General features: G+C 40.1%; 6 non-coding genes across 6 annotated transcripts; 2 read left to right on the top strand and 4 right to left on the bottom strand.

Moving 5' to 3' along the window:
• The first annotated feature begins 909 nt into the window (after positions 1-909).
• Positions 910-981, top strand: trnaa-cgc (transfer RNA alanine (anticodon CGC)). The gene has a single exon. It is a non-coding gene; the product is annotated as a tRNA-Ala (tRNA).
• Positions 982-4,091: 3,110 nt separating this feature from the next.
• trnaa-cgc (transfer RNA alanine (anticodon CGC)) lies at positions 4,092-4,163 on the top strand. Its single transcript has one exon. It is a non-coding gene; the product is annotated as a tRNA-Ala (tRNA).
• Positions 4,164-5,358: 1,195 nt separating this feature from the next.
• Positions 5,359-5,430, bottom strand: trnaa-ugc (transfer RNA alanine (anticodon UGC)). Its single transcript has one exon. It is a non-coding gene; the product is annotated as a tRNA-Ala (tRNA).
• Positions 5,431-5,682: 252 nt separating this feature from the next.
• Positions 5,683-5,754, bottom strand: trnaa-cgc (transfer RNA alanine (anticodon CGC)). The gene has a single exon. It is a non-coding gene; the product is annotated as a tRNA-Ala (tRNA).
• Positions 5,755-8,937: 3,183 nt separating this feature from the next.
• On the bottom strand, positions 8,938-9,009 carry trnaa-cgc (transfer RNA alanine (anticodon CGC)). Its single transcript has one exon. It is a non-coding gene; the product is annotated as a tRNA-Ala (tRNA).
• A 1,339-nt stretch (positions 9,010-10,348) lies between these two features.
• Positions 10,349-10,420, bottom strand: trnaa-cgc (transfer RNA alanine (anticodon CGC)). Its single transcript has one exon. It is a non-coding gene; the product is annotated as a tRNA-Ala (tRNA).
• Positions 10,421-11,076: the final 656 nt, after the last annotated feature.

Raw genomic sequence — 11,076 nt, 5'->3', positions numbered from 1 at the left:
GGATTAATTTTGGCTCAGTTGCTTTAGAATATGTTAGTGCATATAAATACTTGGGTAAATGTGAAATGATCCGACTGTGGAACCGTCTAATCAAAATGGCAGAGGACAGAATAAATAAGAAAGTACTTATGTGGAGCAAATCACACAGTTCTCCATGGGCAAAAGAGCTTTACTCAATTTTTGAGGAGGTGGATATGTTATATATCTACAGGAATCATCTGTGCTGTAATGTTAACTCCATTAAAAATAAGCTTTCACTGAAATTTGAAGAAAAATGGTTTGAAAACGTTCTGTCAAAGCCAAAATTAAGGACATATGTGCATATCAAACAGAATTTTGGCCCTGAATTATATGTTACATCTCGTTTATCTAGAAGCCAGAGATCTTTGGTTGCACAGTTGAGAGCTGGGAGCTGGTATTCTTCCTCTGGCCACTGAGGTCGGTCGATTCAAAAATATCCCGGAGGAAAACAGACTGTGTGAGCTGTGTGATTTGGGTGAAGTGGAAAGTGAGTCCCATTTTCTTTTGTACTGTACAAATTATGATGACTTAAGAGAGTTACTGTTCCATGAAATCCATGAAAGCTATATTAGCCTCTAACTTTAGCTTTCAGTTGAGTTTTGACAGTTGACACAAGTGTGACAGACTTTACTTTCCATAATCGCCATTTTATCCTGTACTAGCCAAATTACCACGGCAAACAGTGGAAGGACCGTTCTATCCATTCAAGTTCTTAGCTCATCTGTCCTGTTGGTTTTTTCTCCAGCTCTACTCCTGCACACCTGATCCAATAGCTACATATTTTCATGACACCTTAGCTGGATCAGGTGTAGCCTACAAGAGTAGAGCTGCAACTGAAACCTTGGACTGAAACTCTGAAGGTTTTTGACTATAGATGCATCTTATATAGGGGATGTAGCTCAGTGGTAGAGCGTGTGCTTCGCATGTACAAGGTCCTGGGTTCAATCCCCAGCATCTCCACTTGTTTAGAGGTTTCAGTAGCTGGAAGTGACAGGTTTAATCCCCAGAACTACCTAATATATTATATATAGATATATATATACTAACGATTAGCCAATCAGAGCCACGGGCGGGACTAACGCCGTCGTCAAGCTGTGTGCTGGAACCAAGGAGGGAAAACAACATGGCAAAGACCAAAACCCAAACATGGATTTCAACAAATGGGTAACAGCCCTAAGAGTCCCTGGGGATGTAGCTCAGTGGTAGAGCCTGTGCTTCACATGTACGGAGAGACTCTCTGTTGTAGTTCAATGGGAACAGTGTGATGTTGTGTCACAACTATAAGAGAAATGGGAAATTGAATCACAGTACATAGCCTATCGATATACAATATATGCAGTGTAAAGGATATTATGTGTTTGTATCAGCTGTTGCGTCTGAGTGGTTCAGTTAAGTTAAAATCCTGCTGACGATCATCACAGTTCCTCGTATAAAACACTAATTTGTCATCACTCATTCTGGCCGTTGCATGATTTCTACAGCTTGGGTTATTCTGACATCTGTCGCAAGGTTATTACAGTTTTGTATTTTTCATTAGTTTTTATTTTTATTTTGTTTTGACTTTTTGTTTTCAATTTCAGTTTAGTTTTAATTGTTTTTTAAAGCGGGTTTGCTAGTTTAGTTTAGTTTTTATTTTTTGAAAATGCTTAGTTTTAGTTTAGTTTTTTTATTAGTTTCAGTGTTAGTTTTAGTCTTTTTTTGTAATATGGGGTATTTGTCAGGGGCGAGATTCAAAAATTCAAAATACTAGGCTTATGTATGAAATAAATTGACAAAGACGAAAACTAAAGACATTTTTCAATTTATTTTAGTTAGTTTTGTAAACACACAATACAGTTTCAGTTAGTTATCGTTTTTTTGTAAAGCCTCGTTTTTATTTTTATTTCAGTTAACGAAAATGTTTTTCCACACCTAGTTTTCGTTATTTTGTTAGTTTTCGTTAACGATAATAACCTTGATCTGTAATCATAAATTGACTCATCTGTCCAACAATAGAAACAGTATGGAAACCAGGCTAACCTGATGTTCTCCAGTAATCATGTGCTGTAATACTAATAAACTAATGTATTCCAATATTAGAATTTGTGTATTATTACAAAATGTGTGTGTGTGTGTGTGTGTGTGTGTGTGTGTACCTGCGGTGTGAAGCAGACCTCCAGTCGTCCATCATGCCTCCCTGCGTTTCTATTGGAGGAGACGACCTGGCCACACCCCCGACTCAGCAGGGACAGAGACAACTCCTTCATGATGTCACTTCCTGCTGGCTGGAGGACAACAAGGATCAGTCAAAGGCCCAATCCCAATGACCCCCCCCCCCCCACGGACTGAGCCCTGAGCCCTCACAGACTTAATTGATGTCACCTCAGCTATTCTGCCGAAACACCAATGAAAAACCGTTGTATGAACGGTTCAAACTTTAGTCCCGCCCACAAAGGCTCTGATTGGCTCGATTGTTTCTCCGAGCGAGAACAAGCCGTTGACGAGGGAAACACCGGACTCTCTGAATCGCTCCACAAAATCTGAAGAGTGGAGGAACAAGATTCAGGATCTGAACCAGGAGAGTACAAACCACCATGCGCACATTTCCATTCACTCTAGTAATGTGATAACAGGGAAAACTCTGGTTTACATGATTCAGTCAGGAGGATTTCTCTCCTTAAGGAAGTGACGTAAAACTCAAAGTTCCTGCCGGTCGTTTTAGATTTTGAACATGAAGCGACACGCAGCTTATTTCATCTGGTCAGGTTTCTGTCTCATTACTCTGAACTGCTTTAAAGCAAAACCCTGCTTCTTCACCATGCTGTCAGATGTTTCTGCTTCCTGGACGTTTTCTGGTCTTTGTCCCATAATGTTTTCTCTCATGATGTAAAACAATGACAGAAATCCGACTGAGGGTGAACATGCAGCGAATAATTGGAAAGATTTGGGCAAAAACCTGCTGTGATAATCAGGTTTCTCATGATGCGGTCAAACAGTGTTTTGGAACAAATTCCTTCAAATGTCAAAATCAGGAATTTTTACTGTTGGTTGCAATTGCTGGAAAAAAAGAGTCAATAAAATTATCTCTGTTTTTGCCCTGTGTGATTATCTTTAGTCAATCTGATCCTGTCTTTGTTCATTTCCTATTTTCTTCATTTTTATGAAATGCTACAGCAGAAATAGTAAGATCAGACCTACCTGATGTCTGCTCTGTTCCCATACAGACTGCCAACATGAGGCTCACTGTGTGTGTGTGTGTGTGTGTGTGTGTGTGTGTGTGTGTGTGTGTGTGTGTGTGTGTGTTGAGTCCCTGTTGCTAGGTTCTTCAGAGTCTCAGAGTCTCTGTGTTACTGTTGCCGTGGCTGCAGCAACACAGATTTTATAACACACACACACACACACACACACACACACACACACACACACACACGGACACACACACACACACACACAGAAGATGTTTCCACATAAATCCACCCTGTTACACTTTCTAAAAGGTTATCCAGTTTGTTTGATATGTGGTTCTCTAAAGTGTTTCGGCTAAAGACTCAATTCAACAAACCATTTCATGCACACTGTTCTTGTTCCTTATACTCTACCATGAGTGCATTTAATACAGGTCTTCGTCTTTCAATGTAACCCCCCATCTGGCGGCCATCTTGGAGGTCCTCAGCTCTGTGAACAGCTGACTGTGTTTCTGTCTCAACAGAATTGAACAGACGGTTCATTTCTGTCTGTTTCTGACTGAACTGATCATTTCATCACTGATCCATCTGATTGATTTAGTGTTTAGATAATGTCAGCTTGTTAGCTAGCTAACCATAGCATCTGGTCAGCTAACCATCACTGTCTTCTTGTTAACACATCTGATTAGCACACTAGCTAACGTAGCTAGTAGCAGCTAGCGTTAGCATGTTCACATTAACATCAGTGTGTTTGCTGGCTAGTTAGCTAGCTAACAGTTTGTTCAGGTGAACTGAGCTGACTCTTCTCAAGCTACAACTCTTCATGTTTTGGAGTAGAGACTGACATCTGAAACTTTGGGCTGAAACTAAAAAATGAGGTTTTTCAAATGTTACAGCTGTCATGTAGGGGATGTAGCTCAGTGGTAGAGCGTGTGCTTCGCATGTACAAGGTCCTGGGTTCAATCCCCAGCATCTCCATTATGTCTGAGAGTCTCTGTTGGAATTCAATGGTCACAGTGTGATGTTGTGTCACAACTAAAAGACAAATGGGAAAAGTCTGGCAGAGCTGCTGACTGACAGAAGCTGTGTTTACATGGAGCGTTTTAATCAGAATAGCAGCCCAATCAGAATATAAATGCCTCAATAAACTGGCCGATCCAAATGAAATTTCATTCTGTTTGAGAGGGGGGGTTTAACCCTTTCATAATCCGGTCGATGGATACAATTTTGTCATGTAAACTCATTTGGATCACTTTCTTTATCTCGCTTCTTTCTGCACACGCTCACGCATTTAACCTAACGTCAATTACGTTTCCCTTTTTTCCAGGAGGATTCGAATGGATGTGCTTGTTCTGAACCCCGGGGCGCTCGGGCTTGATGTGGGGCGGTGCAGCCCGGTTTTATATCAAGTCCTGACTCCGCCTCTCTGGGCCAGTTTCAGTTTACAGCGGTGAAAATTACAAATGGAGCCGATCACTGCGGGGGCAAAACAAAACAAAACATCTTTTTCTGACACTTATGGAGTCGTATGTTTTGATAAAACTGTTGCTTCATCAGATAGAACAGCAGGAAAGAAATAACCAACGCAGGTCCATCTTTTAAAAAAGTAAGCCCATGTTAGAGAGCTGATTCTGTGTTTTGCCCATGTCAGAAACTTTTATTCTGATTACATACTGTGGAGCATGGAAAAATAAATCTTAATGCGATCGTTATATTTAGCGTTCATGTAAACACTTGTGTGGGAATCTTCCTTTCGTTCAGAATGAAAGAAAATGTCTCATGTAACCACAGCTACTGAAACAGCGCTTTGAAGCGTCTGCTCATATTTTAACATACTTCCTGTTGAAACAGGAAGTACGTTGCTGGTGTAGACCAATGGGATGGCAGCATCAATTAGGGAGAGAAAGACTGAAATGTGATTTGATGTTATTGGTTTATGTCATCATTAAAACACACTGCTGTCCAGGAAGGAGAAGTGATGGGAATTTGATATAAAGATATGAGAAAATAAACATTTTCTACATGTGTCAGTGTTTTGGTCTTTGCATGCTGTTTTCTCTTCTTTAAGTTCTTCTCTTCACAAAAGAAGAAGCAGACAGCGGCTCTGTGTGTTTGTCAAGTACACATCATTCATTTAACCTGTTACTTCCAGCCACTGAAACCTCTAGACGAGTGGAGATGCTGAGGATTGAACTCAGGACTTCGGACATGCAAAGCACACGCTCTACCACTGAGCTACATCCCCTATATGAGATGTGCAGCTATAGTCAAAAACCTTCAGAGTTTACATTCCAAGGTTTCAGTTGCAGCTCTACTCTTGCACACCTGATCCAGTCAAGGTGTCCTGAAAATATGTAGTTCTTAATTGGATCAGGTGTGCAAGAGTAGAGCTGGGGAAACAACCAACAGGACAGATGAGTCTTGGGGACTGAGCTGAGAAGCACGGTTACAGTTGGTGGTACAACCTGAGAATTACAAAGGAGAGTCTCAAACATAATGGAGATGCTGGGGATTGAACCCAGGGCCTTGTACATGCGAAGCACACGCTCTACCACTGAGCTACATCCCCTGTGTAACATCTGTAAGAAGTTTCAAAATCCTCCAAAGTTTGAAAAACCTCCACTGTTTCCCATCTAGCAGAGAATTCAGTTCAAGTCTCTTCTCCTCTACTGTCTGCATTATCACCTCCGCCAAGGAGGTTCTGTTTTCAGTGCTGTTTGTTTGTCTGTTTGTCTGTCAGCAGGATTACAGAAAAACTACTAGCCCGATTTTCATGAAACTTGGTGGAAGGGTGTAGCATGGGCCAAGGAAGAACCCATTAAATTTTGGAGCGGATCCGACTCACGAACAAGCAATAACAGCACGAACCTTGGCGGAGGTCTGCGCTCTCCGAGTGCCCTTCTAGTTATCATTTAATCCCTTCTGATAATATCTTATTTCTCCATTTATCATGTTTTGCATATATATGTAAGTGAGTTGGTTTGAGGTGAAGAGCAGCTTGAGATCAGAATCACTTTAATCTTTAAAGTACAAGAAGACGTAAAGAAAACATTTTACACATCTCATCAGTTTCTTCACATCAGTGCAGAAACAGAGAAGATCCAGGAGAACAGCAGCTCACAGACTGAAGAGACAGTGAGGAGTTTTCAGTTTGATTTGATGTACAGAAGTTCATCCATCATTCAGTAGTTCCATCAGATGACAAATCAAGTTCAAGTTCAAGAACTTTATTTTCATTGCGAAATTGCAATTACATCAACCTCAAATGGTGCATTGAATTAAAACTTCACATATATACAAAGACTTCCCATTTACAAATAATAAATAAGAAACATAAAATATCAGCATAAAAAGTACAGAATCTAACCAATATACAAGATATAAGCAATAAAATACAATTAGTGATAAAATACAACTACAACAACTAACGAGGGTGCAAAAACATAAGCAGCAAAAGTGCAGTAAAGGTGCAGTGGGCAGATATGAAGTGATGGTGTATTGGGTGTTGAATGACATGTGGTTGGTGTAGAAATACTGTAAAAAAATACTGCACATACTGCCCATAATCAGTGGCTTAAAGTGACATGTGAGTAAATATTCATGACCAAACTTTCTCCAACAATCCATCTTTACACATCAGCTATTTTATTCCACATCACCTGTGGAATGTGGACTTATGAAACCTTTCCCTCATTGTCAGCAGGATTTGAACCTGTGCAGGGAAACACACTGGATCCTAGTCCATCAGCTGAACCACTCAGCCTCAACACACACAGGACTCCCTGCATCTGTGGAAGAATTATGTACTCCGTGCCGTTATTGTAGTCACAATATTCCTAATGTTGATTTACTGTTTGAAATTGGTACTCTTTTACCACTGAATCCTTTAGCTCCTTACATGGGATCTACTAATTTCGTTAATCTACCTCACCTTTATGTACATAACTTTCCCTAGCCCATCTCCTAGTCATTGCATATTATTGTATTGTGTAATTTTGTTTTGATTTACTTTTTCATTTTATTTTCAAGATTTCATTTCTTATAATAGCCTACGCCTCCACATAGTAGATTAAGTTGACCTACATGATCAAACAGGGAAAAAAAAGTGGAAGAATTGTGTGTATATATATGCTGTTCACCACTCTGCCTGTAGGTGTCACTGCAGGCTGGTTGTATGTAAGATTCTACTTCCTCTACTAGCTCCACCCCCGAGCAAGCAGGCCATAAATACTGATCGGTGACCAGCGTCCGGTGAGAGAGATTCATTTAGTTGCTACGGCAATGGTCTTCGTGGACTTTGGACTTTGTGACTTCACATCATCTCATCAGAGTTATAGAGGAGAGTCTTCCATGCTAAACGATAAAACAAATCAAACATTTCATTGCATCTTATTTTTATTAGTACTAAGAAAAAGGAACTATGTACTATGAGGTGGGACTACATTACCCATAATTCCTAGCACCAGAGCTGTTGTGGCAAGTTGGGGCGAGCAGCCGATCTTTTGATTTTTCTACACAATTTTTCCGAGTCAAACGAGTCAAATTTGATTCAGTGAAGAGAAACAGTGACGTTCAGTTCAGTTTTGAAGGAAGTTTGTCTGCAGAACCTGTTTCTACCTGTTTCTACTGATTAAAGTCTAAAAGAAAGGAACAATTACCTTTTCACCTTGTTAGATACATTTCCATAACTACAGAAACGCTCCAGTCAGTTTACTTGTACATATATTAGTTCAGTATCTGAACTCATTCAGATTCCGGCTCAGCGCTCCTTTAACACATTTCAGACCAGACTGAAAATGACAAACATCAGTAAATAAATCAACAGAGAGCAGAGCTGCCTGGAGTCTTTATCAGCTGAGCTTCCATGTCATAATATTCACCTACAATAAACACCGACACATCTACAAAGTGTTTATTTTCTCATATCTTTATATCGAATTCACATCTCTTCTCCTTCCTGGACTGCAGTGTGTTTTAGTGATGACATCATGCTGTAGGCCAAATCACATTTCAGTCTTTATCTCCCTATATATATAACGATCGCATTAAGATGTGTGTTTACATGCTCCACAGTATGTAATCGGAATAAAAGTTTCTGACATGGGCAAAACACAGAATCAGCACTTTAACATGGGCTTACTTTTTTAAAAGATGGAGCTGCGTTGGTTATTTCTTTCCTGCTGTTCTTTCTGATGAAGCAACAGTTTTATCAAAACATACGACTCCATAAGTGTCAGAAAAAGACATTTTGTTTTGTTTTGCCCCCGCAGTGACTGGCTCCATTTGTAATTTTCACCGCTGTAAACTGAAACTGGCCCGGAGAGGCGGAGTCAGGACTTGATATAAAAACGGGCTGCACCGCCCGCCCACATCAAGCCCGAGCGCCCCGGGGTTCATAACAAACACATCCATTCAAATCCTCCTGGAAAAAAAGGGTAATGTAATTGACGTTAGGTTAAATGCGTGAGCATGTGCAGAAAGAGGCGAGATAAAGAAAGTGATCCGAATGAGTTTACATGATGAAATTTTATCCATCGACCGGATTATGAAAGAGTTAAACCCCCCCTCTCAAACAGAATGAAATTTCGTTTGGATCGGCGTTTTTATTCTGATTGGGCTGCTATTCTGATTAAAATGCTCCATGTAAACACAGCTGTCTTCTGTCAGTCAGCAGCTTTTCCCATTTGTCTTTTAGTTGTGACACAACATCACACTGTGACCATTGAATTCCAACAGAGAGTCTCAGACATAATGGAGATGCTGGGGATTGAACCCAGGACCTTGTACATGCGAAGCACACGCTCTACCACTGAGCTACATCCCCTACATGACAGCTGTGACATTTGAAAAACCTCATTTTTTAGTTTCAGCCCAAAGTTTCAGATGTCAGTCTCTACTCCAAAACATGAAGAGTTGGAGCTTGAGAAGAGTCAGCTCAGTTAACCTGAACAAACTGTTAGCTAGCTAACTAGCCAGCAAACACACTGATGTTAATGTGAACACGCTAACGCTAGCTGCTACTAGATACGTTAGCTAGTGTGCTAATCAGATGTGTTAACAACAAGACAGTGATGGTTAGCTGACCAGATGCTATGGTTAGCTAGCTAACAAGCTGACATTATCTAAACACTAAATCAATCAGATGGATCAGTGATGAAATGATCAGTTCAGTCAGAAACAGACAGAAATGAACCGTCTGTTCAATTCTGTTGAGACAGAAACACAGTCAGCTGTTCACAGAGCTGAGGACCTCCAAGATGGCCGCGTGTTATAGTGATGACATCATGCTGTAGGCCAAATCACATTTCAGTCTTTCTCTCCCTAATTGATGCTGCCGTCCCATTGGTTTACACCGGCAACCACTTTTGAATGATCCCTCCACCCCGTTATGTCCCGCCCCAACATCCTGTTCCAACAGGAAGTACGTCAAAATATGAGCCGACGCTTCAAAACATTGTTTCAGCAGACTCGTCTGAGTCGGCTACCTGCTCGCCTGGACAACAGACCAGAGTAGCCGAGTGCAGTCAGGCGAGGAGTCGACAAGTTAAAAGGTGCGTTACCATATTATTTTACCAATTATGTAATGGGAGTTAATTTATTTATTTAATTTTAATCATTCTAATATTGTTTGTTCATTAATATCTATGTATCTATGTATATATCATGTATATTTTTATTTTTATAATATTTGATATTTGTAAGTATGCATACATAATGGTTGTTTTTTTTTTCTTTTATAAAATGTTGAAAACTCAATAAACATATTGTTGAAAAAAAAGAAAAAAAGATGCATTACCGCCACCCACACACACTGCTCAAACAACCCAGACCTTCACATTACTTATTTTTATTTTGATGTAGGCATTACAGGTGGCATTTACGGAAAATATTACACGTCTGTAGCGTTCTACTAAAACGGTTTATGGACTGCTCATGGAGTGACATCTTGGAATAGATATAAAACTATTGCATCTCTTCATGTCACTGTGTGTGTTTGATACAACTGTGATGAACCAATCAGCGCTCAGCTCGAGGCGTTTCCCATCATCCTCGGAGCTGTCTTCTGTCAGTGAGCAGCTGCCAGGCTTTTCCCATTTGTCTTACAGTTGTGACACAACATCACACTCTTCCCACTGAATTACAACAGAGAGTCTCAAACATAATGGAGATGCTGGGGATTGAACCCAGGACCTTGTACATGCGAAGCACACGCTCTACCACTGAGCTACATCCCCTGAATAACATCCCCTGAATAACATATGGTGTTTTGTTGTTATTGTTGTTATAACATATTGTCATTTTATGTTTTGAAACTTCTCACAGATATCTAGCAGAGAATTCAGTTCAAGTCTCTTCTCCTCCACTGTCTGCGTTATTATCATTTAATCCCTTCTGATAATATTTTATTTTTCCATTTGTCATGTTTTGGATATAAGTGAGTTGATTTGAGGTGAAGTAAAGGAAGACATCTCATCAGTTCCTTCACATCCGTGCAGAAACAGAGAAGATCCAGGAGAAGAGTGAAGAGTTCTCACAGTTTGATTTGATGCACAGAAGATCATCCATCATTCAGTAGTTCCATCTACTGGCAGGTGACAAATCAATTCATGACCAAACTTTCTCCAACAACATCTTTACACATCAGCCATCTTATTCCACCTGTGGAATGTGGACTTATGAAACCTTTCCCTTGTCAGCAGGATTTGAGCCTGTGCAGGGAAACACACTGGATCTGGAAGTTATTTCTGTGTTTCTGGAAATATTATTGATACCCGGTAATGATAATAGATTTCTTATATTTATTTTGAAATACTTGGTCACCTCAGCACTTGGTCTGTGCTTTTAGTGTGAATAAACATCTTGGTTGGTGTTTTTTCATTTTGAAGGTACA

The sequence above is a fragment of the Centroberyx affinis genome, unplaced genomic scaffold (genome assembly GCF_046629955.1).
Source record: "Centroberyx affinis isolate AG114_WGS23_722 - 3 ecotype Tasmania unplaced genomic scaffold, CSIRO-AGI_Caff_v1 ptg007873l_1, whole genome shotgun sequence".
Classification (NCBI taxonomy): domain Eukaryota; kingdom Metazoa; phylum Chordata; class Actinopteri; order Beryciformes; family Berycidae; genus Centroberyx; species Centroberyx affinis.
Note: the sequence above shows the minus strand (reverse complement) of the source record. Positions and strands in the feature narration are given on the sequence as shown.